Here is a 21763-nt window from a genome sequence, read left to right on the forward strand (position 1 = left end):
AAAACAGGGAAGGTAACAGTCCATTGCATAGATGAGAAAACTGGGACCAAGGGACTTACATTAGCTCAGGTACCATCTTAGAAGCGAAATGGGGAGCGTAATCGGAGTCTTTGGGTTCCTAGTTTCTACCTGTTGGAGATCTGGCAACATATTTAGGTTTGCTGGAGGATCCCTTTCTCATTTTTTCCTCTTTTGGCTCTGGAAGATTATTAACCAGTAGCACCAATATGAGATGCTATAAAGTTTCCTTTCCTAAAGGCATTGGGAATGAATCCCTTTTGTCGGTGACCACAAAAGGCGCAGTGGCTTGAACCCGGATGAACCAAGGCCACAGGGCTGTCCTCAGCACCTCAGCACCTTCTGTTCTCAGGCGCTCTCTGAGGGTAGCCGAGGGCCTGACAGGCTCGGATTCTCCTAGTTGCAGGCTGGGCTTAGGTGGGAGGCAGACAACCCTCCCCAATCCCTCTCCACACACTCAATGCCTGTCGCTCGGCAGCCCCGCCCTTTCTAGATCTTCTCACCTCTGGAGTCAACTTCTGCAGTTCACTTTCTCTGGGCAGATGTTGGCTACATTTTAGAACTTTGTCCTTGGCTCAAGCCCAGCAATGGATTTTGTGTCCATGGAAAAGGGGACTCAAACTCTGATTTCTCTTCTGACCTTTCCTAAGTCAAGTAATGAATCCCACAAAATGATGCCAGTGCTTCTGAATCCCTTTGGTCCCTTCAGTGGAAGCGTGACCATGAAGGAAAAGAAAAAAAAAAAAAAAGAAAGAAAAGAAAAGCTTTTGCCTTCCCAGCCGTCAAGGTGAACCAGGCTGTAACTCCAGGCCTGCCAGGCAGCCTGATTTCTATCTCCCAAGGAAAGGCCAAAGAGCTGTGAACTCCTCGAGGGCCGAGATCACGTTGTAATCAATTTTGAATCTTATTGGCCAGAAGTGGCGCCCATTGCCTCAGCCGCCCACCAGTGCTCAGCGTGTTGAGCGACAGCAAGAGGGGAAAAGTCTGTCTCCCAGAGGACTCTGGGAGCAACGTCGGACACCTGGCACTTAATTAAGCCTGTTCTTGAGGCAGAAAGACATTTCATAGATCCAATTCAGAGGTCTGGGTGAAGGAGGGGGCCAGGGCAGACATCCGCGTGCAGCAGAAGGCGTTTTTGGTTAGTAGGGGAAGAATTCTGGTCACAGGTGTAGGTAACATTTCTGGCCTGTAGGGAAAGACTTTGACTGTCAGCCATATGTGCCAGAGCTGGGATTCGATTCCGGAAGCTTGCTCCCAGGTCCTCGGAGGCAACATTGCAGTGGCATTCTTCTGTTTTCTCCACACCCCACCCGAACTTGAGAAAGGTGGTGACAACTCCTGTCCTATGCACAGACCAGAGTCAGAGTGCTAGCCTTTTCTCCATCATGGGCAAGTCATTTGAATCCATTTTCCTTTTCCTGTCCCTTAAAATGGAAATGTCCTTTGCAGCTCTAATCGCCTCTGTCCCTGCTGTTCCCCCAAGGAATGGTCTCTTTCCACCATCTTTCTCTGACATATGACCTAGAGCTTGGTATCTCAACAGGCAGTTTCCAGAGAGGATTGCATTGTCAACTTGGTAGGACTGAAAACACCTCTTAAAAAAAAAAAAATCCTCCTATGAGTTTCTTCTTGGGCTTACAGTTGGAAAATGCCAGGGTTGAGATAGAGCTAAGAAAAAAATAAAAGCTCAGGAGAAATTTATTGAACTTTTCCCCTTTGCCCTGTGCTTGTTTTCCGGTCTTTAGTGTGTTTCAATGTACAACCAAGTTGTTAATGTTTTCTGTTTAATAAACAGAACATCTGTAACCTCTGTTCCTGATGTTTCCAATCAGCTCCTCTATCAGCTAACAGGGAACTAGTTTGAAATTCAGAACTCAAGGTCACTTTCACTGTTCCTTCATTTGCATTCTCGGTATAATTCACTGTGTTAATGCTCTCCCTGAAAACACCCTGCTTTAAATATATCATTGCTTCCTCCCTTGGGCGCAGGACAAATAACACAGCCCGCGCCGCTTGGCGCCCTGTGCTGGGTTAGCCCAGTGATGCATATTTGGGAAGCTGTGGGGCTCAAAGAGTGACATTCATTTATACTTCAAAAAGGGTTCTCAGAGCGCTGAGGAATTAGTCATCAGGCCCCTGCTGGCTGTCGCCTGGCCTACTCTGGCCTCTAGACTGGAGAGCCACTGGAGCCTTTGTGGAACCCGGGCTTGCTTCTGTGTTTCACTGGGGCTGGACCAGGGCCCAGAATTTGCCCATTCTGAATTCGACCGAAGAGAGGGATCTCGAGAGGAAAGAGAGAGATGGGTGGAGGCCCCAGCTCTCCATGGGGCTCGGGCTGCTCCCAGAGAGCACACTGGGCAGCGGTCCCTGTTTCATGACTAACATTTGAAGAACGGGGACCAAGAGACCATGTCTGCAGCAGGGACTGCTCCCCTGTCTGTAGCCGGCACTTTCCGTCCCCAACTTCCCACCTGCTCCGTCTCCGTCCTCACTTGGAAGTAGTGTTGAATTTTCACTCCCTGTACGGTTTTTCTTCTGAAGCGATTTTGTTAGGTCATTTGCTATTATATATATTTTTCTTTAACTTTAACCTGTCTTGAGTTTTAAGGTGTTGGTTAAAAACTTCAAGGAAGGGGCACCTGGGGTGGCTCAGTCAGCTAAGCATTTGCCTTAGGCTCAGGTCGTGATCCTGGGGTCCTGGGATCGAGTCCTGCATCAGCCTCCCTGTTTGGGGAGCCCCTTCTCCCTCTCTGCCTGCCTGCTTGCCGCTTCCGCTTCTTATGTGCTCTCTTTGTCAGATAAACGAGAAAAATCTTAAAAACAAAGCAAAACCTTGAGAGAATTAGTAATAACACTTGAATCGCTTTTTAAAAAGTCATCCTTTGTGTGCTTTTTTTTGTCTTCAGGCTTCCACCCAGGGCCACCTGGAGCAATGCATGACATCAATATTCTCACTTTCTTTCCTTCTGTGTAAGCAGACACACTCCTGGTTATTTTCCTTCAGCAGAAAAAGAAAGTAGAACAAGTTTTAAAGATCTACACGAAGGAATACACCAGTGACTTCAACCAATCCTTTGGCTAGAACACATAAAAGGGCATGAAATAGTTAAGCTGTAAAAGAATATAAACAAGACAAAACTCACAGCTTGCTGGTTGCTAGGGCCGTGGGATTTGGGGGAAAAGGGAGTAACGGTGGGGGTGCGGGTGCGGCCGTGGAAGTAGTAAACCCAGGCTGAGGAGCTCGGACTCAGCAGGAGAGCAACTTCAATGTGGCCCAGAACCCGACATCAACTCTCCCTAACCTTGGGTCTCTTCCCAGCTGCCAGTGGGCTCCTGCAAAGTTGCAAGCAGCCAGGGAGAGTTTTTGGAGACTTTGATCCCTGATATGCAATCTAAAGATTGAAAGATTATATTTCCTCTCTAATTAAATCTCCTCTAACCTTGCACTGAGTGCCTGTGAGTTAAGCAGGCAAGATCCGACCTGCTGAGCGGAGTGGATTCCCAGGAAGCCTGGGAGACTGTGCGTTCCACCCAGGGGAGACCTCTCTCAGGATCTGCAGCGGGAGCTACCGAAGCACGAGCTGCGTGTTGGGGTAGCAGGCAGATGCAGTGGGCAGTCGCAGGGAGCGCGGCACAGCCAGCCCTTTCCTGAGATGCTGACGTTGATGCGAGCCCTCAGAACAGGTACTGTGTACCAAGTTCAAAGGAGGGTCTGCATCACAAAGGGCAATCTGTTGTCGGGACCCAGCTACTGTATCAGTACTGCAAAACAAGCTGTGGCGGCCACAGTAATCCTACTCCCACCCAGACCCTGGGCTAGACCCAGACCCGGGGCTAACAAGGGGCTCTAAGCATTTCTAGGAGCTCTTTGCCCCTAGCTTCCAAGGATTCTTCAGATTCTCTTGTGTCTTCCCGTGGGGCTTGCAAGGCCATTGTTTGCTAAATAATCCTATTATTTAAGGACCTTAACGATGTTTTGTTCAACCAGTTCCCCTTGAGGAAATGGATGTTCAGAAGGTTACCCCTCCCCCTTCAAGGTCACCCACCTGCTTCTCGGCAGGGTAGCCCTTTCAGGACTCCTTGGCGGGTAGAGCGCCTTCTGCGCTGGAGAGAGAAATCCTTCCTGATGTCGCGTTCCTGTCCTCCATCTCTTGCTGCAGTTCGCAAGCTGCGACGTGGTGATGAGGAAGAGCTATTCCCTGTAGGGGACGAGGGACGTAGCCCAGAGGAGTGGATCGCAATGGTCCTTCCCATAAGCGGGGGACGCAAGGAGCACCCCAAACCGCCATTTGTATTCGTTTCCTAGGGTGGCTATAAGAAAGTACCACGAACTGGGGGGCTTAAAACAAGCAAGATTTCTGCTGTCACGGTTCCAGGTCTGAAAACAATGTGTCTGAAACCGGAGAAGAATCCTTCCTTGCCTCTTCCTAGCTTGGGGTCTCAAGCAATCCTTGTCGTTTCCAGGTCTGCGGCTGGTCGTCACACAGCCTTGCCCTGTAAGTCTCGGTGGGCACTTCTCTGTCTCTTATAAGGATATTGTTGTTGGATTTAGGGCTCACCCGAATCCAGCATGATCTTATTTCAATCCATACCTCGATTACATCTACAAAGATCCTATTTCCAAATGAGGTCAGATTCTGAAGTTTTGGATGGGCTTGAATTTCCGGGAGCGCCTATTCAACCGCCATGTTATTTATCCTGAAATGTCAGCTAGTAACAGGACACTAACCCTAAAACATTCTATAAAACTGAAGAAATCCTCCCCCCTTTTTTTTCTATTTACAAATCCTTGTGATGGTCTATTGCAAACCTGAATTCTGAAGTTAAAACTCCCTAGCAAAAGGCTAGAAGATTATATTAAACACTCAATAAAGTTTTAAGAGAATAATATATTTTTAGTGTGTTTTTCTACACCAGGCATTGCATTCAGTGATTTAGTTGGGCTGGTTCATTAACTCCTTTCAAAAGCCCCACTGAGCCGGCACCATCCCCGTCCCATGCTCCAAGGGAAGAAATGGGTTCAGCGAGCCTGGGCAAGCAGGCCAGGCAGACCCGGCCACCCCCCTCATCTCTGTGTTGGCCGCAGGACTCCATGACTGTGTGGTCCCACTTGAAACTGCAGAGAAGAACTGTAACCACTGGTCATTGAAAATGTCCGTAGGATTCCAGATCCGCTGGGACTAATGCCTGGGGGTGGGGATACAGAGGTAAAAGTCAATCCTTGGAGGCAGACTGCTTGAGTTCAAATCCCCCATCCACCTGTAACAGCTCTTTGCTTTAGCTGCTCCTTGCTACAAACACAGAATCGCCGCACACTTAGTAGTTCAAAACCACAAAAGTTTGTTATCTTACAGTTCTGGAGTTCTAAAATTGAGGTGTTAGTGGGGCTGCATTCTTTCCCAGAGGCTCGAGGAGAGAATCTGTTCCCTGCCCTTGGCGGGCTTCCAGAGGCCACCTGCGTTCCCTGGCATGTGGTCCCTTCCTCCCATCACTGCAACCTCTGTTTCCGTGGTCATGCTGGTGCTCCCGCCTCCTGCTTCTAAGAACCCTTCTGACTATGTCAGACCTGCCTGAATAATCTGGGACGATCTCCCCATCTCAAGATCCTTGACAATCACATAGGCAGTTTCTTTGCCATGAAGGTGACACTGCACAGGGTCTGAAGATGAAAATGTGGACATGTTTAGGGAACCATTATTCTGTCTACCACACTCTGTTTTCAGGGGTTAATTACTTAGCTGCCTTAAGGCATACTTTTCTGCTCTAAGAAAAATGGGAGGGGTGCCTGGGTTGGGGCAGTGGGTTGAGTGCCCAACTCCTGATTTCAGCTCAGGTCATGATCTCAGAGTCATGGGATCAAGCCCCACACTGGGCTCTGGGCTCAGCATGGGGTCTGCTTGAGGGTCTCTCTCCCTCTCCCTCTGCCCTTCCCAATTGTGCTTCCTCTCTCTCTCTCTAAAAGAAATCATCTTTTTTTTTAAAAAAAAAAATGGGCAAATAATGGTAACCTAGCTTGTTAAGCCGTTGTGAGGATCAAATAAGAATATGATGAGCTCATTGCCTGGAGAAGTAGGTGAAGGTGGCTGGTCATATTATCACTTTTGGTGAAGATATGAGCCAGGAGCTGTTGTTGTGAAGGAAGGTGGTGGGAGTCTGTAGGGTGATGGGTGTGGGCTTGATGGTCTCCACCTAGGACTAGAGTGCACAAGAGGTGCCCTCATTTTGTATGTAGTGAAAACCCTGTTGAGCGAGGTCCAGCCACTTGGACCTAGTGAACTGGAATTTGTGAAATAACAGGCTTTCAGTTCTACTGAGACCAAGAGGAAACAGAGGCACTGAGCAAAGCTAGGGCCGACGACACGGGTAAAGAAGACAGGTCTCCATACAAGAGCACCCTGCACTTCTGACACCAACTGCAGGGTCGGGGGCTCCCAAACCACTCCTAGACTGAATAGCTTGCTAGAAAGACTCACAGAACTCACGGAAATCTATATCCTCACAGTTACGACTTATTACAGAGCAAGGATATGGTTAAGATATAAGAGTCAAAGGAAGAGACAGGGTGGAGCCCAGAAGGATTCCAAGGCAAAGCCTCTGTTGTTCTGTTCCCATGGAGTCAAGGCACATCAGTCTCCTGGCACTGAAGGGTGATGATACACACGGAGCATCTCCAGCCAGGGAAGCTCAGAGTTTTTATTGAGGCTCCATTACAATGGCGTCATTGATTGATTGCTCAGGTGGTGGATCTCCATTCTAGTCTCCAGCTTCTTTGGGTGTGACTTAAAGTCCCACCCTAAATCACATCTTAGGTCTTTCTGGCATGGCCAGCCTCCACTCTTAACAAAGACTTTCCTATAGAACCCAAGGGCCAAGGCCAGGTCTTTTGGGGGGTAAGGTTAAATTCTATACTATACTGTCCTGAGGAATTGAGTGACTCAACTGAGGTCACTTGGCTAAGCTAACCTATTTAAATTATTAGCACTCAGTAATTCTTCATAGTCTTTTATGATTAGTACAGAATATGAAGCAATATAGCATGATGATTAAGACCGTGAAGTCTGGAATCAGGCTTCGGGGCCAGCCTACAACTCTGGCATTTATTATTGTGTAACTTTGGCAAGTTTCCACCCTATCTGTGCCTCAGTTTCCTCCTTTATAAGATGGGGGGGTAATAATAAAACCTACAAAATAGAGTCAATATATGTCAACACTTAAAACCGTGTCTAGCGTGTATTAAGTCCTTAATTTTAGTTTTTCACATTAAGCAGGAAAAAATATGTAAGTAGATTAGAAAGCAAAATTTATCTGTAGTCTTCTTTTTCTCTTCCCACTGAATTGATAGTTGGCTCTATATGTTACCAAAACTTACCATTTATAAGCAAATCATATTATACATACTCTACAATTTCATTCTTATCATAATTTTCATCAAAATTTTTTATTTTTAAATAATAAGAATTTTGGAAATCCTGTAAATATTGAACACATGTGGAAAAGCTAAGCAACAAGAGAACTGTATTTGTTGACTGCACAAGCACTAAAGAAGTGAGCCGTGGAAAGCCACCTGGGTTATAGAAGCCAAAAGAGTCCTTTTGATTTGTGTAAAGTCACCATAACAAATGTTGTTTGTCCCCACACATTCCTGCTCCAGCTCCACGATTCTTTCATCACAGAGGAGAATAGTATTTGTCAGGAAACACTGCTTTCCTAATGTCGAGGAAGAAAAATAACTGTGGAAATTTCTGCTCACCTCAGTGGCAAACTTCCAGTTTTCCAATTGTGAAGCAGCAAAATATTGTTTTTAGCTGTTATGCCTAGAACTCAAAAGAATTGTGTTTAAAAAAAAAAAAGACAATTATGCTCAATTAAGGGAAAATGGGATCAAGTTCCAATTATGTGCTGGACACTGGGCTGGCCAGTCTCAGGAAACCAGAATCAAAGAAGACATTGCCTTGGGTCCCCACGTTTCCCTAGCCTAGCAGGACACACAGATGCACAGATGACAGGCCCAGTAAAAGTTTGGCCCCAGGATGTGGAGCTGCATTGGAAGGGCATATTGTTTGTTTGTTTGTTTGTTTTTTAAATTTTTTTTAATTTTATTTATTTATTTGACAGAGAGATCACAAGTAGACAGAGAGGCAGGCAGAGAGAAGGGAGAAGCAGGCCCCCTGCTGAGCAGAGGGCCCGATGTGGGGCTCGAGCCCAGGACCCTGAGATCATGACCTGAGCTGAAGGCAGAGGCTTAACCCATTGAGCCACCCAGGCGCCCTGTTTTTTAAATTTTTTAATTAATTTATTTGTTTTATTAAACAGAGCTCAAGGGAGAGGGAGAATCCTAAGCAGGCCCCATACCCAGCAGGGAGCCTGATGCAGGGCTCAGTCCCACAACCCCGAGATCATGACCTGAGCAGAAATCAAGAGTCAGACACTCAACAGACTGAGCCACCAAGGTGCCTCTGGAAGAAGCATTTAATTCTGAATGGGCTGCAGGAAAGTGAGGACCCTGAGCTCTGCCTTCAAAGATTTCTGCAGGTACCCCAGTGCGAGAGAGCACCTACTCTATTAAGATGAAAGCAGGATACCACATAGGCATCCGAGACTGGTTATAGCGAGAGAGAATTGCGGCAATAGAGTGGTAACACAGGAGTCATAGTTTTCCTTCCTATGATGTGAGAAGTTGGGCCTTGTGAGAGGAGGCAGGTGGGAGGGTCCGGAAACATCGCTCTCTCTTGTCCCTCCAGTTCAGGTAGGGCTAACTGGTTCATATCAGGCATTTACAGGAGTACTTCATACTTTTCAAGGGGACTTTAGGGTCATCAGCATGATTTGAACTTAGACTGACTTCATGGAAGAGGAGGATGGGCGACATTAAATGCAGTGGGGACAGTGAGGCCGTGGGTCACAGTGTGAGCTGATTGTGCACAACTGGGAGCAGAATCACAGTCTTCCTCAAGATCTTCCTTAACTTCCACCTTAGTACGCTCAATATTCTTTGTGCTTCATCTCCTACATGCTAAGCTTTCCAGATTCCTTTCCTTTTCTTTCTTCCTCCTCCTCCTCCCCCTCCTCCTCCCCTCTCCTTCCCCTCCCCTCCCCCTCCTCCTCCTTCTCTTCCTCTTCTTCTTCTTCTTCTTCTAATGGGCAAGGGTCTCCAAATTTCAAGGCATGCTTGGCACAATTTACGTTGTAAGAGGCTTACATTTTTAATTTTCTTTTCCATTTCATCAGAACATTTTCGAAAGTTGTACAATTTTTCTTTCCACTGCATTCTGAACATACTCTACCACTGTGATCCTAACCCCTGCAGAGCCTGGGCAGGGTTGGACTTCCAAGAAATCAGTGAAGATAATGAGAGGTCCAGCAGGTCAAAATGTTCCACAAAGCAAAAGTGGACCAAGTGCTCTACCTTGTGAGAGCCCATTACCATGAAGGAGATGGTGGACCATGGACTCTAACAGCCCATGTGCTCCTAGCTTACTTAATGCCTAACATGCTCTCTGGAGCTCCACACATTTTCTACCTTATGTCCCCCAAACCATTATCAGTGGACAGAGTCCTTCCCAGCCTCAGACTGTTGAATTGCATCAGGTTGTACGTTGCTGCATTCCATGGCAGCCACTGATGGTATCTATCTGCCAAGTTTCCATCTGAGTGTCCTCCTCATTAGACTTCAGGAGGAACGCTTAGTGGTACCATTAAAATTTCCTAACTTATTTTGGTTTCACCCTTAAGCAACTGCTTAATTGGCTTGTTTCCCTTGAGACCAAACATTTTCCCATGGTGGGAGCATAGAAAATTAATAGCTTCTGGAATATACAACCGCTGGGCAGGGATTTGGGAAAGAATTCTCTTTTTTCTAAGGTTCTTCTGGGAAAAGAATCATTGTTACCACCTTCCTGGGCCTGAATCCTGTATTCTAAACATTGCCTGTACTTACCGCTGCTGACTTCCAAGTCTATTAGTGAAAGGGGTAAGATGGATTACCCCCATTGTCTGGTGATACTGAGCATTTTTTCATGTGTCTGTTGACCATTTGTATGTCTTCTTTGGAGAAGTATCTGTTTGTGTCTTCTGCCCACTTATTGATTGGATCATTTGTTTTTGGAGTGCTGAGTTTGAGAAGTTCTTTATAGATCTTGGATACCAGCCCTTTATCTGTAATGTCCTTTGCAAATATCTTCTCCCTTTCCGTGGGTTGCCTCTTAGTTTTGTTGACTGTTTTCTTTGCTGTACAGAAGCTTTTCATCTTGATGAAGTCCCAAAAGTTCATTTTTGCTTTTGTTTCCCTTGCCTTTGGAGATGTGTCTGGAAAGAGGTCACTGTGGCCAACATCAAAGAGGTTACTGCCTATATTCTCCTCTAGGATTTTGATGGATTCCTGTCTGACATTTAGGTCTTTCATCCATTTTGAGTTTATCTTTGTGTATGGTATAAGAGAATGGTCCAGTTTCATTTTTCTGCATGTGGCTGTCCAATTTGCCCAGAACCATTTATTGAAGAGACTGAGCCAACCATTAAAAACAATGAGATCGGGGTGCCTGGGTGGCTCAGTGGGTTAGACCTTTGCCTTTGGCTTGGGTCATGGTCTCAGAGTCCTGGGATTGAGCCCTGTATTGGGATCTCTGCTTAGCAGGGATAAGATCTGGGGCACCTGGGTGGCTCAGTAGGTTAAGTGTCCAACTCTATGTTTTGGCTCAGGACGAGATCTCAGGGTTGTGGGATCAAGCCCTGTCTTGGGCTCCACACTCAGTGGGAGTCTGCTTGAGATTCTCTCTCTCCCTCTCCCTCTGCCCCTCCTCACCGGGCCCATGCACATGTGAGCGTACACTCTCTCTTTCTCTAAACCTTAAAAAAATAAAAAATAAAAACAATGAGATCTAGGGTGTTAGGTTACTGTTCACAAGTTCAGTCAAAAATAGCCTATTGTTCTTGAGAAAGCTCAGAAAACCCACAGATCAGCAGCATGTAGCTGTCTCTCAGTAGCAATCTCATTGTCCTGGCCAGCATCCTCTCTTTTGAGTCTACAAGCATAGGAAATGTGCACAAAAGGGATTTACACCTTTGAATTGTGATGGCATTGTTTCATTTCAGTGCTCTTTTGAGTTCTTGATTGTATGTACTATACTGAATGGTTAAAGAAAACCTGTAGAATTTGTTTTAAATAAAAATACTTTGTTTTCAAGTTTCCTGAATCTTGTTGACAGCTGGTTAAATATTGCCTCCTCTCCTCGGAGAATCATTATGCTTGTAGCTAATGCTGGGAACTGCTCATCCTTGCCTCTTCCTTTCTCCCTTTCAAGGAATTTATCCATTTGTTTAGCGCATATTTATTGACTCCGTTCATGTCACATACATTCCGTGAGGCCCTTGGTGCATGGTAGTGAACACAGGGCATGGTTCCTGCCTCCAGAGAATTTAGTCTTAAAGCAGAGACCCGTACTTAAAATGTTGATCTGGATGTGCATGTGTTATGTTGTGCATATACATATGCATACACACTCATGCGCATACACACACACACAAATAACAAATAGTGATAAATGATATAAAGGAAAGAAACGAGAGACCTAATTTAAACTGGGGTGGTTGGGAACAGCCTTCCTAAAGAAGTGACTTTGGAACTAAGACCTGAGAATAGGTTGGACCTAGAAAGTAGGAAAAATTAATTATGGGGAGAGGAAGCAGGTTGTATGGAGGCCCTCAGAAGGAGTAGCCTGTTTGACAAACTGGAAGATGTCTAGGGTGAGGGATAGGAGTTAGTGTGAGCCACGCAGCCCTGCCTGGACTCCAGGATTTTGCTAACAGAAGAGTGAGAGCAGATGCTGTGCAATGAGGTGAGTTCAGGTTTAAAGGGATCATTCTAGCTATTGAATGGAGAATTGGTTAAGGGGGGAGAGGTGTTTGCCATAAAAATGGAGCAAGGGAGGAGGGAGGAGAAGGGATTCAGCTACTATCTTGTTGGGAGAATTGACAAGACCTGCTGATAGATTAAATACGAAAGTCACAGAGAGAGAGATATTAAAAAATGACTTCTTCCTTTCTGATTTTTGACCTGACCACTTAGTGAATTTCACCTTAGGTGACCTTTCTCCTAGGACTATCGAAAGGGTTCAGAACAAGTCTCCCCAAAATATGCCACTGCAACACAGTAATTATTTTGTGCTAAGGGCAATCAAAGTCCAACAGTTCCAGAAAAACTGTTTCCCCCCTCCCCTCTCATTCCCGACTGCCTGTATTTACACTGGAAAGGGAGCCTGTACCAGGAAGAGAGTATTAGCAGAGATTCCTCTCTACTGGAAGAAATGTACGGACATAATAGGGCCATCTTTGTTTTTCAAACCTCTCCCCTCCCTTCCAGTGAATGGCCTTCCTCCCCTTTGTATTCCCAGTCACTATCCCGTGTCCCCTCAGCTCAATTACCGGCTGCCCTTGGGTCTACATATCTTTACAGGGGTCCTGATTGTACCTGATTAAATTTCTTCTTCTGTTAATCTGTCTTATGTCATCTTAATTGTTTGAACAGGCAAAGAACCTAGAAGGGAAGAAGGGAAAATGTTTCCACCCCTACACCATGCAATTTGTCTCACTCTACGTCAGAAATACACTGAGCTAGCTTTTCCCTTCTGCTGTAGGACCTTGACGGGGGGAGGCAAGTCAAGTCCACAGGAGGTATCTCTGGCAGAATGAATTCCTGTAGGGATATTTATACCCCAGATCTTTTTTTTTTTTTCTTTTTAACTCCAGATCTGATAAAAACAAATAATGTGGAAGTGACTAAAACCACACTCTGTAATCGTGATCACTCACAGGTGTTGTATGTGAGGACCTACTAGAGATATATAATGAGTTATCTTACAAATATCAATTCCTCTTCACCAAGAAACTGGCTTGAACTCTTAATTAGCATCAACAAGGAAATGGTTCTGGCCTGGAATTTGCTTCTCCTCCAGGTCTGGGGATATTTTTGTCTATTTGATTGGTTGTACCATATTGGCTTGCCCCAGGACATCTGGGTAGGAATATTCATTTCTTGGTTTTAAGACTCTCAGGAGTGACTCCTTTCTCTGCTTCTGCAAATATGTCAAGTGCACTTTGAATAATGGGTCTTTGTCAATTGACCTCCACAGGAGGTTTTGTTTCTCTCCAAAATGCTTTCAAAATTTTGTTGTATATTTTATGAGTAAGTAGTCATAATTGATAACAAGTGTAATAGCTACTATATATTGAATGCCAAGAAACTGCGCTTAATTTTAGACCTAATCTCACTAGTGGGTGTCATTGTCCTTTGTCAAAGTCAAGTAGTTCGTGAGTGGGTGGAGATGAAATCTGAAGCCAGGCGGGGCTGGTTCCAGAGCCAGAGCTCTTGGCCATTGCCTAAGGTTCTCTGCAGAGGCCACTCTGGGCTGTGAGTTAGGAACCCCAAGAGCTTTGGCAAGGGGAGGGATATTTTAAACCACCAGAAGAGGAAAGAGGGACTTCCTCTTTGGCACCCCACCTGAATTTAATTTAGACTTGTAGGTCTAACATCCTGTGGGGTGCTACACATCCTCTTTGATTTTCTTTTCCTTTTCAGTTTTCCTCTGCTACATTAAAAAACAAACTCTTCTCTCCAACTTCATCTTTATCATTCCCTTTCCAAGCCAAAAAGGACAATTGAGTCATCATGGTGGTTCTATTTAAAAAAAAAAAAAAAAAGTTTATTCCAGGCTTGGTTTTGCCATATGATGATTGTTTTCTAATTTCTAATTATGGATATTATCTTAAATGAACCATTAACTGCTTCTTCATGTCAAAGCACAGTGACTGGTGCAAAACTGATGCATCATCTGTGCTAGCTGGTGCTGAATCCTAAGGAAGGAGGAGTCACACATTCATTCACTTGACAAGCTTGTGTCGAGGGCCCTCTCTGTCCCTGTGCCATGACAGGGGTTGAGGTGCAATGATAATGCTGACACTTAAAACACCTGCAGGCTCCCGACTTCTATTCCCATCCTGCCCCCAACCCCACACTAACAGGGAAACTTGGCAGATTATCTCCCTAAGTGTCCAATTTCTCATGCGACAGTTAGGGTTAACCATAGGACCTATTTCATGGGACTGAGGAGGACCGGACGAGAGTGCACGTAAGGCCCTTCGCACAGTACCTGGCATTTTGGAAGTGATCAGTAAGTGTCTCTGGTATTATTATAACAGATAATAATGTTATCTGTTATAATAAGATAGGGGAGCTGGACTCCACTGCCAGGCTATTTATCAATAAGTACACACATAGACACACACACACATCCATGCATGGGGGATAGTGATTTCTAATGTTGGAGAGAAGAAGGGTGAATATTTGATCTAAAAGTATGTTTGTAAAACTAAACGGCCTGTCTTTTATGTAACACAAACGATGGAGAGTCAAGTTCAGCAGTGTTGTTGATGTTGGACATCATGGGTCTTCAGGGGGAGAGTAGGAGGGAGAGCACAGAGTCTCATTTCTGCAGCCTACAATTTCAGTTTGTCAAAAGGGACAATGGAATAAAAGAACAAGACAACTTGAGCCAAAGGCTCTCCACGTCCCTTAATGTTTTCCATAGTAAGTAAACCAATGAAGAATGGACAGATTTCAGTCTTGGTATAAGTTTAAGTGGTGCTACACCCAGCATTACCTAGATTTTCGGAGTGAAGACAGATGTGACCTAGTGGTGTGGACAGAGATGTAGGCCGGGCAGAGCCAGGAATGGGACTTGGCCACCATGGTTGTGTTGCTGTTTGGCAGTCACCCAGCAGCTGGCATTGGGCTGATGTTTGGTGTGGAGTCTAAGGCAGAGTGTCTGAAGGATACAAGCACAGGCCAGAGTCCTGTGGCTCTCAGCATGGGGCAAGCAAGTAGACCTCACCCTGGAGTCAGGATGTTCCAACAAGCAAGCAGAACATGGCCACAGAGAGTGGTAGAGGCAGTGCTCAGAGTCCAGCAAGATCGGCAGCTAACCGTGGAGGAGAGTTTCAGCAGGGAGCAGGGTCCTAATTCTGGGGGAGGACTTGGAAAAGAGGACTGGCCAGGACAAGGCGAATCTTGTTGATAGACCTTGAACTCCAATGACTTCCAAAGCCAGGTCTGTGTAGCAGAGTTCAGGACCCAGAAGCTACTACCATGGACAGCTAGAAGAACCCAGACAACCTCTTTTGAAGAGCTTCCTAGATGGGGGAGGGATGAGCCTGTTTGTAAGGGTCTGGTGTCACTTGCTATGAGGAACGGAGAGGAGCAGAGGCTGAAAAACACAGAAGTGTTTCCAGAAGCTGTACAAACAGCTGCCACGCTCATTTCATCTTCCTGTTTTCTGGTTATGTTCAACTGCTAGTAGTACACCACATTGTTTAACTTAATAAAAACAAAACAAAAAATCCAATATATGCTATAAAACTACACCCTGCATCTAACCATAGGATTGAAAATGTCTGGGGTAGCCCCAAGCTGCAGTCAACCTTATTGCTTTTGATACATGGAAGTCATAAAACCAACTTAATTTTTTAAAATAATTTTTACATGCCTTTTGCCATAAATTGACAAATTGAAGACAATCCTCTGCCCTTCACATTTTCCACTTTGGGTTTGGAAAGCCAGCCCTGTACTGAGGAGTGTTCAAACAGAGCACAGTTGGGTTGGAAAGTGGTCATGCGGGTGACATTCTTTCCAATGAAAAATGCGTTCCAAATTTGAAACAGCCACACTGGACGTTCCTTCTGGGCAAGATCTGTTTGGAATATACTGTAGTGCTTACCCAGAACCTTCTGTAAAACGGTGCTCATAAAGGTCAAATGTGGTGGAGAGCAAGAGAGGCTCTTCCAACCCATGCCTCCCCCCAGATTTGAAGCCACTGAGCCCCGGGTATTTTATCCTTGAAATCAGAACAGGACAACCACTACTGACCATAGGCCTGTAGCCCTTTATGCCTGTCCACTGTTCATCCTTCCCCTCCTTCGAATGGTGTCTCCTTAGGATCTTCAGGTGTGCCATCAGGGGCAAGGTTAGCCCCTGAAAGGTGGCCAAGTCCATGGGTCCTCTTCTCTTCCTTCCGTTTCCACGACTCTCTCTCTGGGGTATAGAGTCCCTGTCACGACCACACCTCTGGGTGTCCAGGTCAGACATCGCAGAGTCATCCCACAGCAAGGAAGAATTGGTGATTCCTTGGAGACAGTGCATTGCCTCAAGGACACAGCTCCGAGTGTCCCAGTGGCCTGGGGCCTGCTGTATGACTCTGTAAGTTGGACGTAACTGAGAGCTTGCAGAATATTCCTTAGCTGTAGATGGGCAATCCTGTTCTGTCTTGCAGAGGTTGGCGGGATGCTCTTCCCTGTGGCAGAAGCTGGTTTTGCCTCCATTTAGTTATTCATTTCAATATTCCTCATCTATAAATGTGTCTATTTTTCAATTTCTCCCTGGAACCACTTATAACATCTGCCTGGTTCCTTCTTTATGGGTAAAATAAAATCTTTAACATGTGTTCATTTTATATCCTTATGAGTAATGATTTTACCTTTTTTTCTTTTCCTTTTAAAATTGTCTTTCCACATCGTCTTTTTCTCACTTGCAGCTTCTCGTCGTTCATTTTATGCACTCGGCGCTCTTTTTAAATGCCTCTAATTTGTCTCTTTCCCTGCAACCCACTGCTGGCCTCCTGGCTGGGCTCACTGGCATTTTTCACAGGCTTAACTGGAATAGCTTCCCAAGTGATACCCTGCCTCCCGCCAGGCGCCCCCATCACCCCCCGCCAGCCCCGTTCTATGCCACACACTATTGCTCCGAAACTGAGGTCCCCACCTGTCCATTTCCACTTAAAAGTCCTTGAGGACTTTGCACCACGTTAGACTACCAGTCAAGCTGGAGGGGGGGGGTCGGGTCTAAAAGCTGGGCCTTTGACATACACGGTGAGCTGAGCCCTGACCACATGTCTGTCCCCAACACTGTCCTCCTCCGCCGATAGGTGACCACAATTTCTTCTGATATCTTTTAATACCTTACTGACCTCCGGGCTTTCTCTCACTCTCCTTCCCTGTGCCTCTCCTCCCCGGCCACTGTAGCTGGGCTAGCTCCTAGGTACCCATCAGGTCCCAGCTTAGATGTGTAAGGGAAGAAAAAAATCTTTCTCGCTCTACCCACCCAGGTGCAATGTCTAGGGCCTGCAGATCAAATTGCAAAAAGGCAGAAGGGAAAGGGGTTTGGGGGCTCCTGAGTAGGGGAGGCAACGCTGTGGGTGTGTGTGGGGGGGAGTGTAACAGAGTGATGTCAGACTAACTACTGAACCACACTGACAACTGTAGAGCGGAGACCCTACTTGATGGGTTTTGGGGAAGGCGGGAGATGAAAAGAGCATGCACAAAGTGCTCAGAATAACCGCCCAGAGTAAGACCAGGACAAACGTTAGCTCTTGATAACAGGCCACCAAACGCAAGAGGGAGGCGAGTCGCTGGGACGGCAGACACCTGTCTGAAGGCCGCCGAGCGGCGCATGCTGGGGAGCCAGAGCTTGCAAATCCAGTTCGGAGATTTCTTTCCAGGAGTTTATTAATGTTTGCGGCTCTCCCTCAAGAAAGATTTGCACATTCGAGGTCGTCTTCAAAGAGGGCTTCATGACTAGACCAGGAGCAGTTACAAGGCAAGACCGGGTCGTCCAGCCTTTGCGAGTCTTGTTCTGTGCGTAGATGTCACCTCTCTTGCGTTTCTTCCTGGCGGCTTTCGGGAAAATCCTCACGCCTTCACATCACACGCTTCAACTCTCTTGATATCCGTCCCCCCGGAGCCCCCTCTTTGGCCCTCATCAAACTTACCCTTTGGCTTTCAGTTCTGAGCTCTTCCTAGTGAATAGGGGTGAGAGTCTGTAGCCTGGGACAGCTGGTGGCCACTGTGGCAGCTGTAGTGAGGAGTAGCTGGACCCGACCTGGTTGGGCGTGTGGGTGTGTATGTGTGTGTATGTGTGTGTGTGTGTGTGTGTGTGTGGGTGGTTCTGTCCCCTTAGGCTTCCGCTTTCTGCAAACCACTCTGCAGCTTGGTTCTGGGAGTAGACTCAAGCTGAGCTTGGCAGGAGAAAGCCACATGCACCTGTGCAGCCGCGCGGAGTGGGGAAGTGCGAAGGCCTGTCGCCTCCAACGAAGTGTTTATCCAGTCCCCAAGCCAGATCTGTGGACTACAGAGATGAATGTCCCAGATCAGGACTTGGAAGAGCTTGCTCTGTTATCTGGGGGGTTATGGGAGGCCTGCAATAGGTTATCTTACAGGAAGTGCGATATCATAAAATAAGACTTGTAAACGGACAATTCTGCCACTTAATATGTTAGTATGTATCATTCCCTTTTACTAAACTCCCGTGTGTTTACTATCACCCATTCACCCATGTGCCTGTCTTCACTTTTTAAAAAATGGAATCATTTTAAAAATGATTTTTAAAATCATTTTTTAAAAATCCATTTAAAAAGTGGAATGAGGGGCGCCTGGGTGGCTCAGTGGGTTAAGCCTTTGCCTTCGACTCAGGTCATGATCTCAGGGTCCTGGGACAAGCCCCACATTGGGCTCTCTGCTCAATGGGGAGCCTGTTTCCCCCTCTCTCTCTGCTGGCCTCTCTGCCTACGTGTGATCTCTGTCTGTCAAATAAATAAATAAAATTTAAAATAAAATAAAAAATAGAATCATCACATATGTATCTCTTATTCTGCAATTTGATTCCTCCATGTAATAATGTATCACAGACATCTTTCAGATCAGTATTTATTTGTTTATTTTTTAAGATTTTATTTATTTGAGAGAGAGAGAGCATGCACGCACAAGCAGGGCGAGGGGCAGAGTGAGGGTCGAGCAGAGTCCCCACTGAGCGTAGAGCCCAACGTGGGACTCAATCCCAGAGCCCTGAGACTGTGACCTGAGCCACAGTCAGAGTCTTAGCCAACTGAGTCTAGGCACCCCTCAGGTCAGGATTTACAGTGACACTCCATTCTCCATGGTATTTGTTGAATGAATGTACCATAATTTATTTGATCATTCTCCCTTGTAAATGTACTGGTATATACATGTGTAAGCATTATTGTAGAATGCATATCTAGATAGGAATTTCTAAATTCGTAGGTACCTATATGTTAAAGTTTAAGAGACACTACAAAAATGCCTTCAAAAAAATACTAATTTAGGGCGCCTGGGTGGCTCAGTGGGTTAAGCCGCTGCCTTCGGCTCAGGTCATGATCTCAGGGTCCTGGGATCGAGTCCCGCATCGGGCTCTCTGCTCAGCGGGGAGCCTGCTTCCCTCTCTCTCTCTCTGCCTGCCTCTCTCTGTCAAATAAATAAATAAAAAATCTTTAAAAAAAAATACTAATTTATAAGTCTACTACCTGTGTGTAAAAGTTCCACTTTCTCCCACACACTGAAACTTTTTTCTCACAATATAAGGAGGAAAGTGTTCTACTTTAGATTTTTATTCCTGTAGTAACTTGCATATCTTTTCACAAATCCTTTTGCCACTTGCATTTCCTTCTCTAATTCTCTGTTCCTATCCCCTGCCTTCTTCCCCACCCCCACTCTTTTTTTTTTTTTTGGTATTTTTTTCAAGTTTGTAGAAGCTCTTCAAACAGCATGGCCATTGACCTGGTGTCTTATACATGACACGCGATCTCCTCCTGGTCTATCTCTTGTCTTTTAATTTGCTTTTGTTCGCCTCGTTTTTGTTGTTGCCAGGCAGAATCTTTTTTTTTTTTTTTAAGATTTTATTCATTTATTTGACAGACAGAGATCACAAGCAGTCAGAGAGGCAGGCAGAGAGAGGGGGAAGCAGGCTCCCCACCAAGCAGAGAGCCCGATGAGGGGCTTGAGCCCAGGAACCTGGAATCATGACCGCAACTGAAGGCAGAAGCTTTAACCTACTGAGATACCCAGGCGCCCTGCCAGGCAGAATCTTTAAAAAAAAAAAAAAATTGTTATTATACATTCACATCTTCACATATCCTTTTATGGCTTCTAAATTTTATGTCCTGTGGTGGAGTCCCCACCTCAAGACTATAAAACCTAATACAGAAACTTAAATTCCATATAAATAGGGGTGAATCAGTTTGGTTCATCCGTAATATTTTATTAAAAAATACAGCAACCAAGTGCCTTGAAGTACAGGCAATACTCATTGTTAAACTAATGAATGGCATCCTTTAAAGGGAGGGTTCTTTACCAAACCACTTACACTTAAATTGAGTTCTTGAAACTTGCAAGAACTCTGTAAGTATTCCCAGTTCTGTCATTGGACCTTTTTGAAGAGAGAACATGCAGAAAAAAAAGGGGGGGGGACAAGAAAAAATTAAAATCTTCATGTGCAAAAGGTATATAGAGTCTTCTTGCTTTTCTCAGTGTGGAGTAAACGTTGAGCAGCCTGTGCGTGGGACCCTGTATGTGGTCATCTCCCCATACCACATTTGAAGCGAGAGGAGGGGGGCTGCTGTTTAGGGAGTTCAAATACCGGAAATCCAGGTGCTGTGTCTTTGGGGGCTCGCAGAGAAGTCGAAGAGGCCTCTTGGGGAAGGTACCATGAGAAAGCAAGGAGATGGCACAGTTTAAGGAAGTAAAAATTAATGATGGATGAAACTGGCCCATCTTGGAGCCACAACTGGGGCAGAATGTAACTTAGCAGCACCTGCTTCTGCAGCCCTGGTCCCGCCCACACCTGCCAGAACCGCCTTCTTCCAAACAGCCTCAGCCTTTCTGCTCAACATCACTCAGCTTGGGCAACAAAAGTGACTTTTATAAAAAGCAAACCACTTTTGGATATTTCATGGCCTTCCTCCTTGGATATTCTGAAGGGTTCAAAGAAACTAAGTCAGAAGATGGAGTACAGAAGACCTAACATGGGGACAGCTGTGTGAGGTAGTTGTTTGAGCCTCTGACTCTTGGTTTCAGCTCAGGCGGTGATCTTGGGGTGCTGGGATGGAGCCCTGCGAGGGGCTCTGCGCTCAGCGTGGAGTCTGCTTGGGATTCTCTCTCCCCCACCCTCCACCCCCACCCATGCACGAGTTCTCTTTTTCTCTCTCAAATCTTTTTTTTTTTTTCTTAAAAGAAGACCTAACTTGGCTTATTATATAAACCCCGTGTGTGGGCATGAGGCAAACTGCCGGCTTCATTGGAGGTGGACAACGAGTGGCCTGAAGCACCTGTCCTAGTCCCCGAATGGCTTGGGGGTGCAGCTGACACTCAGTCACTGATCTTAGTTATAGGGGGGCATGAGAGGGTTGGAAATAAAGGGTTCGAGCACTTAGGGAATCCCAGGGGATTCTTGCTGTCTCCAGGCCGATTTTCCTCCCATCCAGGACTGCCTTCCTGTGTTTGTTTGAGGGTATCACAAAACCTCCTCTGTCTCAAAACATCCCCTCATTGCCTTTCACCTCTCTTTGTCTAGATGGTTCTTCTCTTGTTGAAATGTTGTTCTCAAAGCAGCCCCGGGGCAGCTAAGGGGCTGCGGGAGAGGAAGAACAGAGCAAACAACAAAGGGAAATCCGGGGCCCGTAAGCAGCGTCCACCCGCCGATCCCCACTGGAAAATGGGCAACTGCTATGTACAGGCAATTCGCAGAGAATGTTTGGTTTCCTAGAGCCACTATAACAAAATGCCAAAACTGGTGGCTTAGAACAACAGCATTGTGTCTTCTCACAGGCCAAGAGGCCAAAAGTCTGACGGGAATGTATCAGTGAAGCCGTACTCTGTCTGGCCCCTGCTTGCCTTTTCTATCTTGTGGTTG

At 46.0% G+C, this 21763-nt stretch overlaps 1 pseudogene across 1 annotated transcript in view; it reads right to left on the reverse strand.

Moving 5' to 3' along the window:
- Window positions 1-1093: 1093 nt before the first annotated feature.
- LOC309848042 (bifunctional phosphoribosylaminoimidazole carboxylase/phosphoribosylaminoimidazole succinocarboxamide synthetase pseudogene) overlaps window positions 1094-21763 on the reverse strand; it is a 44327-nt pseudogene continuing 23657 nt past the window's right edge. Inside the window, exon 2 of the transcript in view lies at window positions 1094-1361. The product of the transcript in view is annotated as a bifunctional phosphoribosylaminoimidazole carboxylase/phosphoribosylaminoimidazole succinocarboxamide synthetase pseudogene (transcript). The remainder of the gene's footprint in view (window positions 1362-21763) is intronic.

This window comes from Mustela nivalis, assembly GCF_964662115.1.
Source record: "Mustela nivalis genome assembly, chromosome: 14".
Lineage (NCBI taxonomy): Eukaryota > Metazoa > Chordata > Mammalia > Carnivora > Mustelidae > Mustela > Mustela nivalis.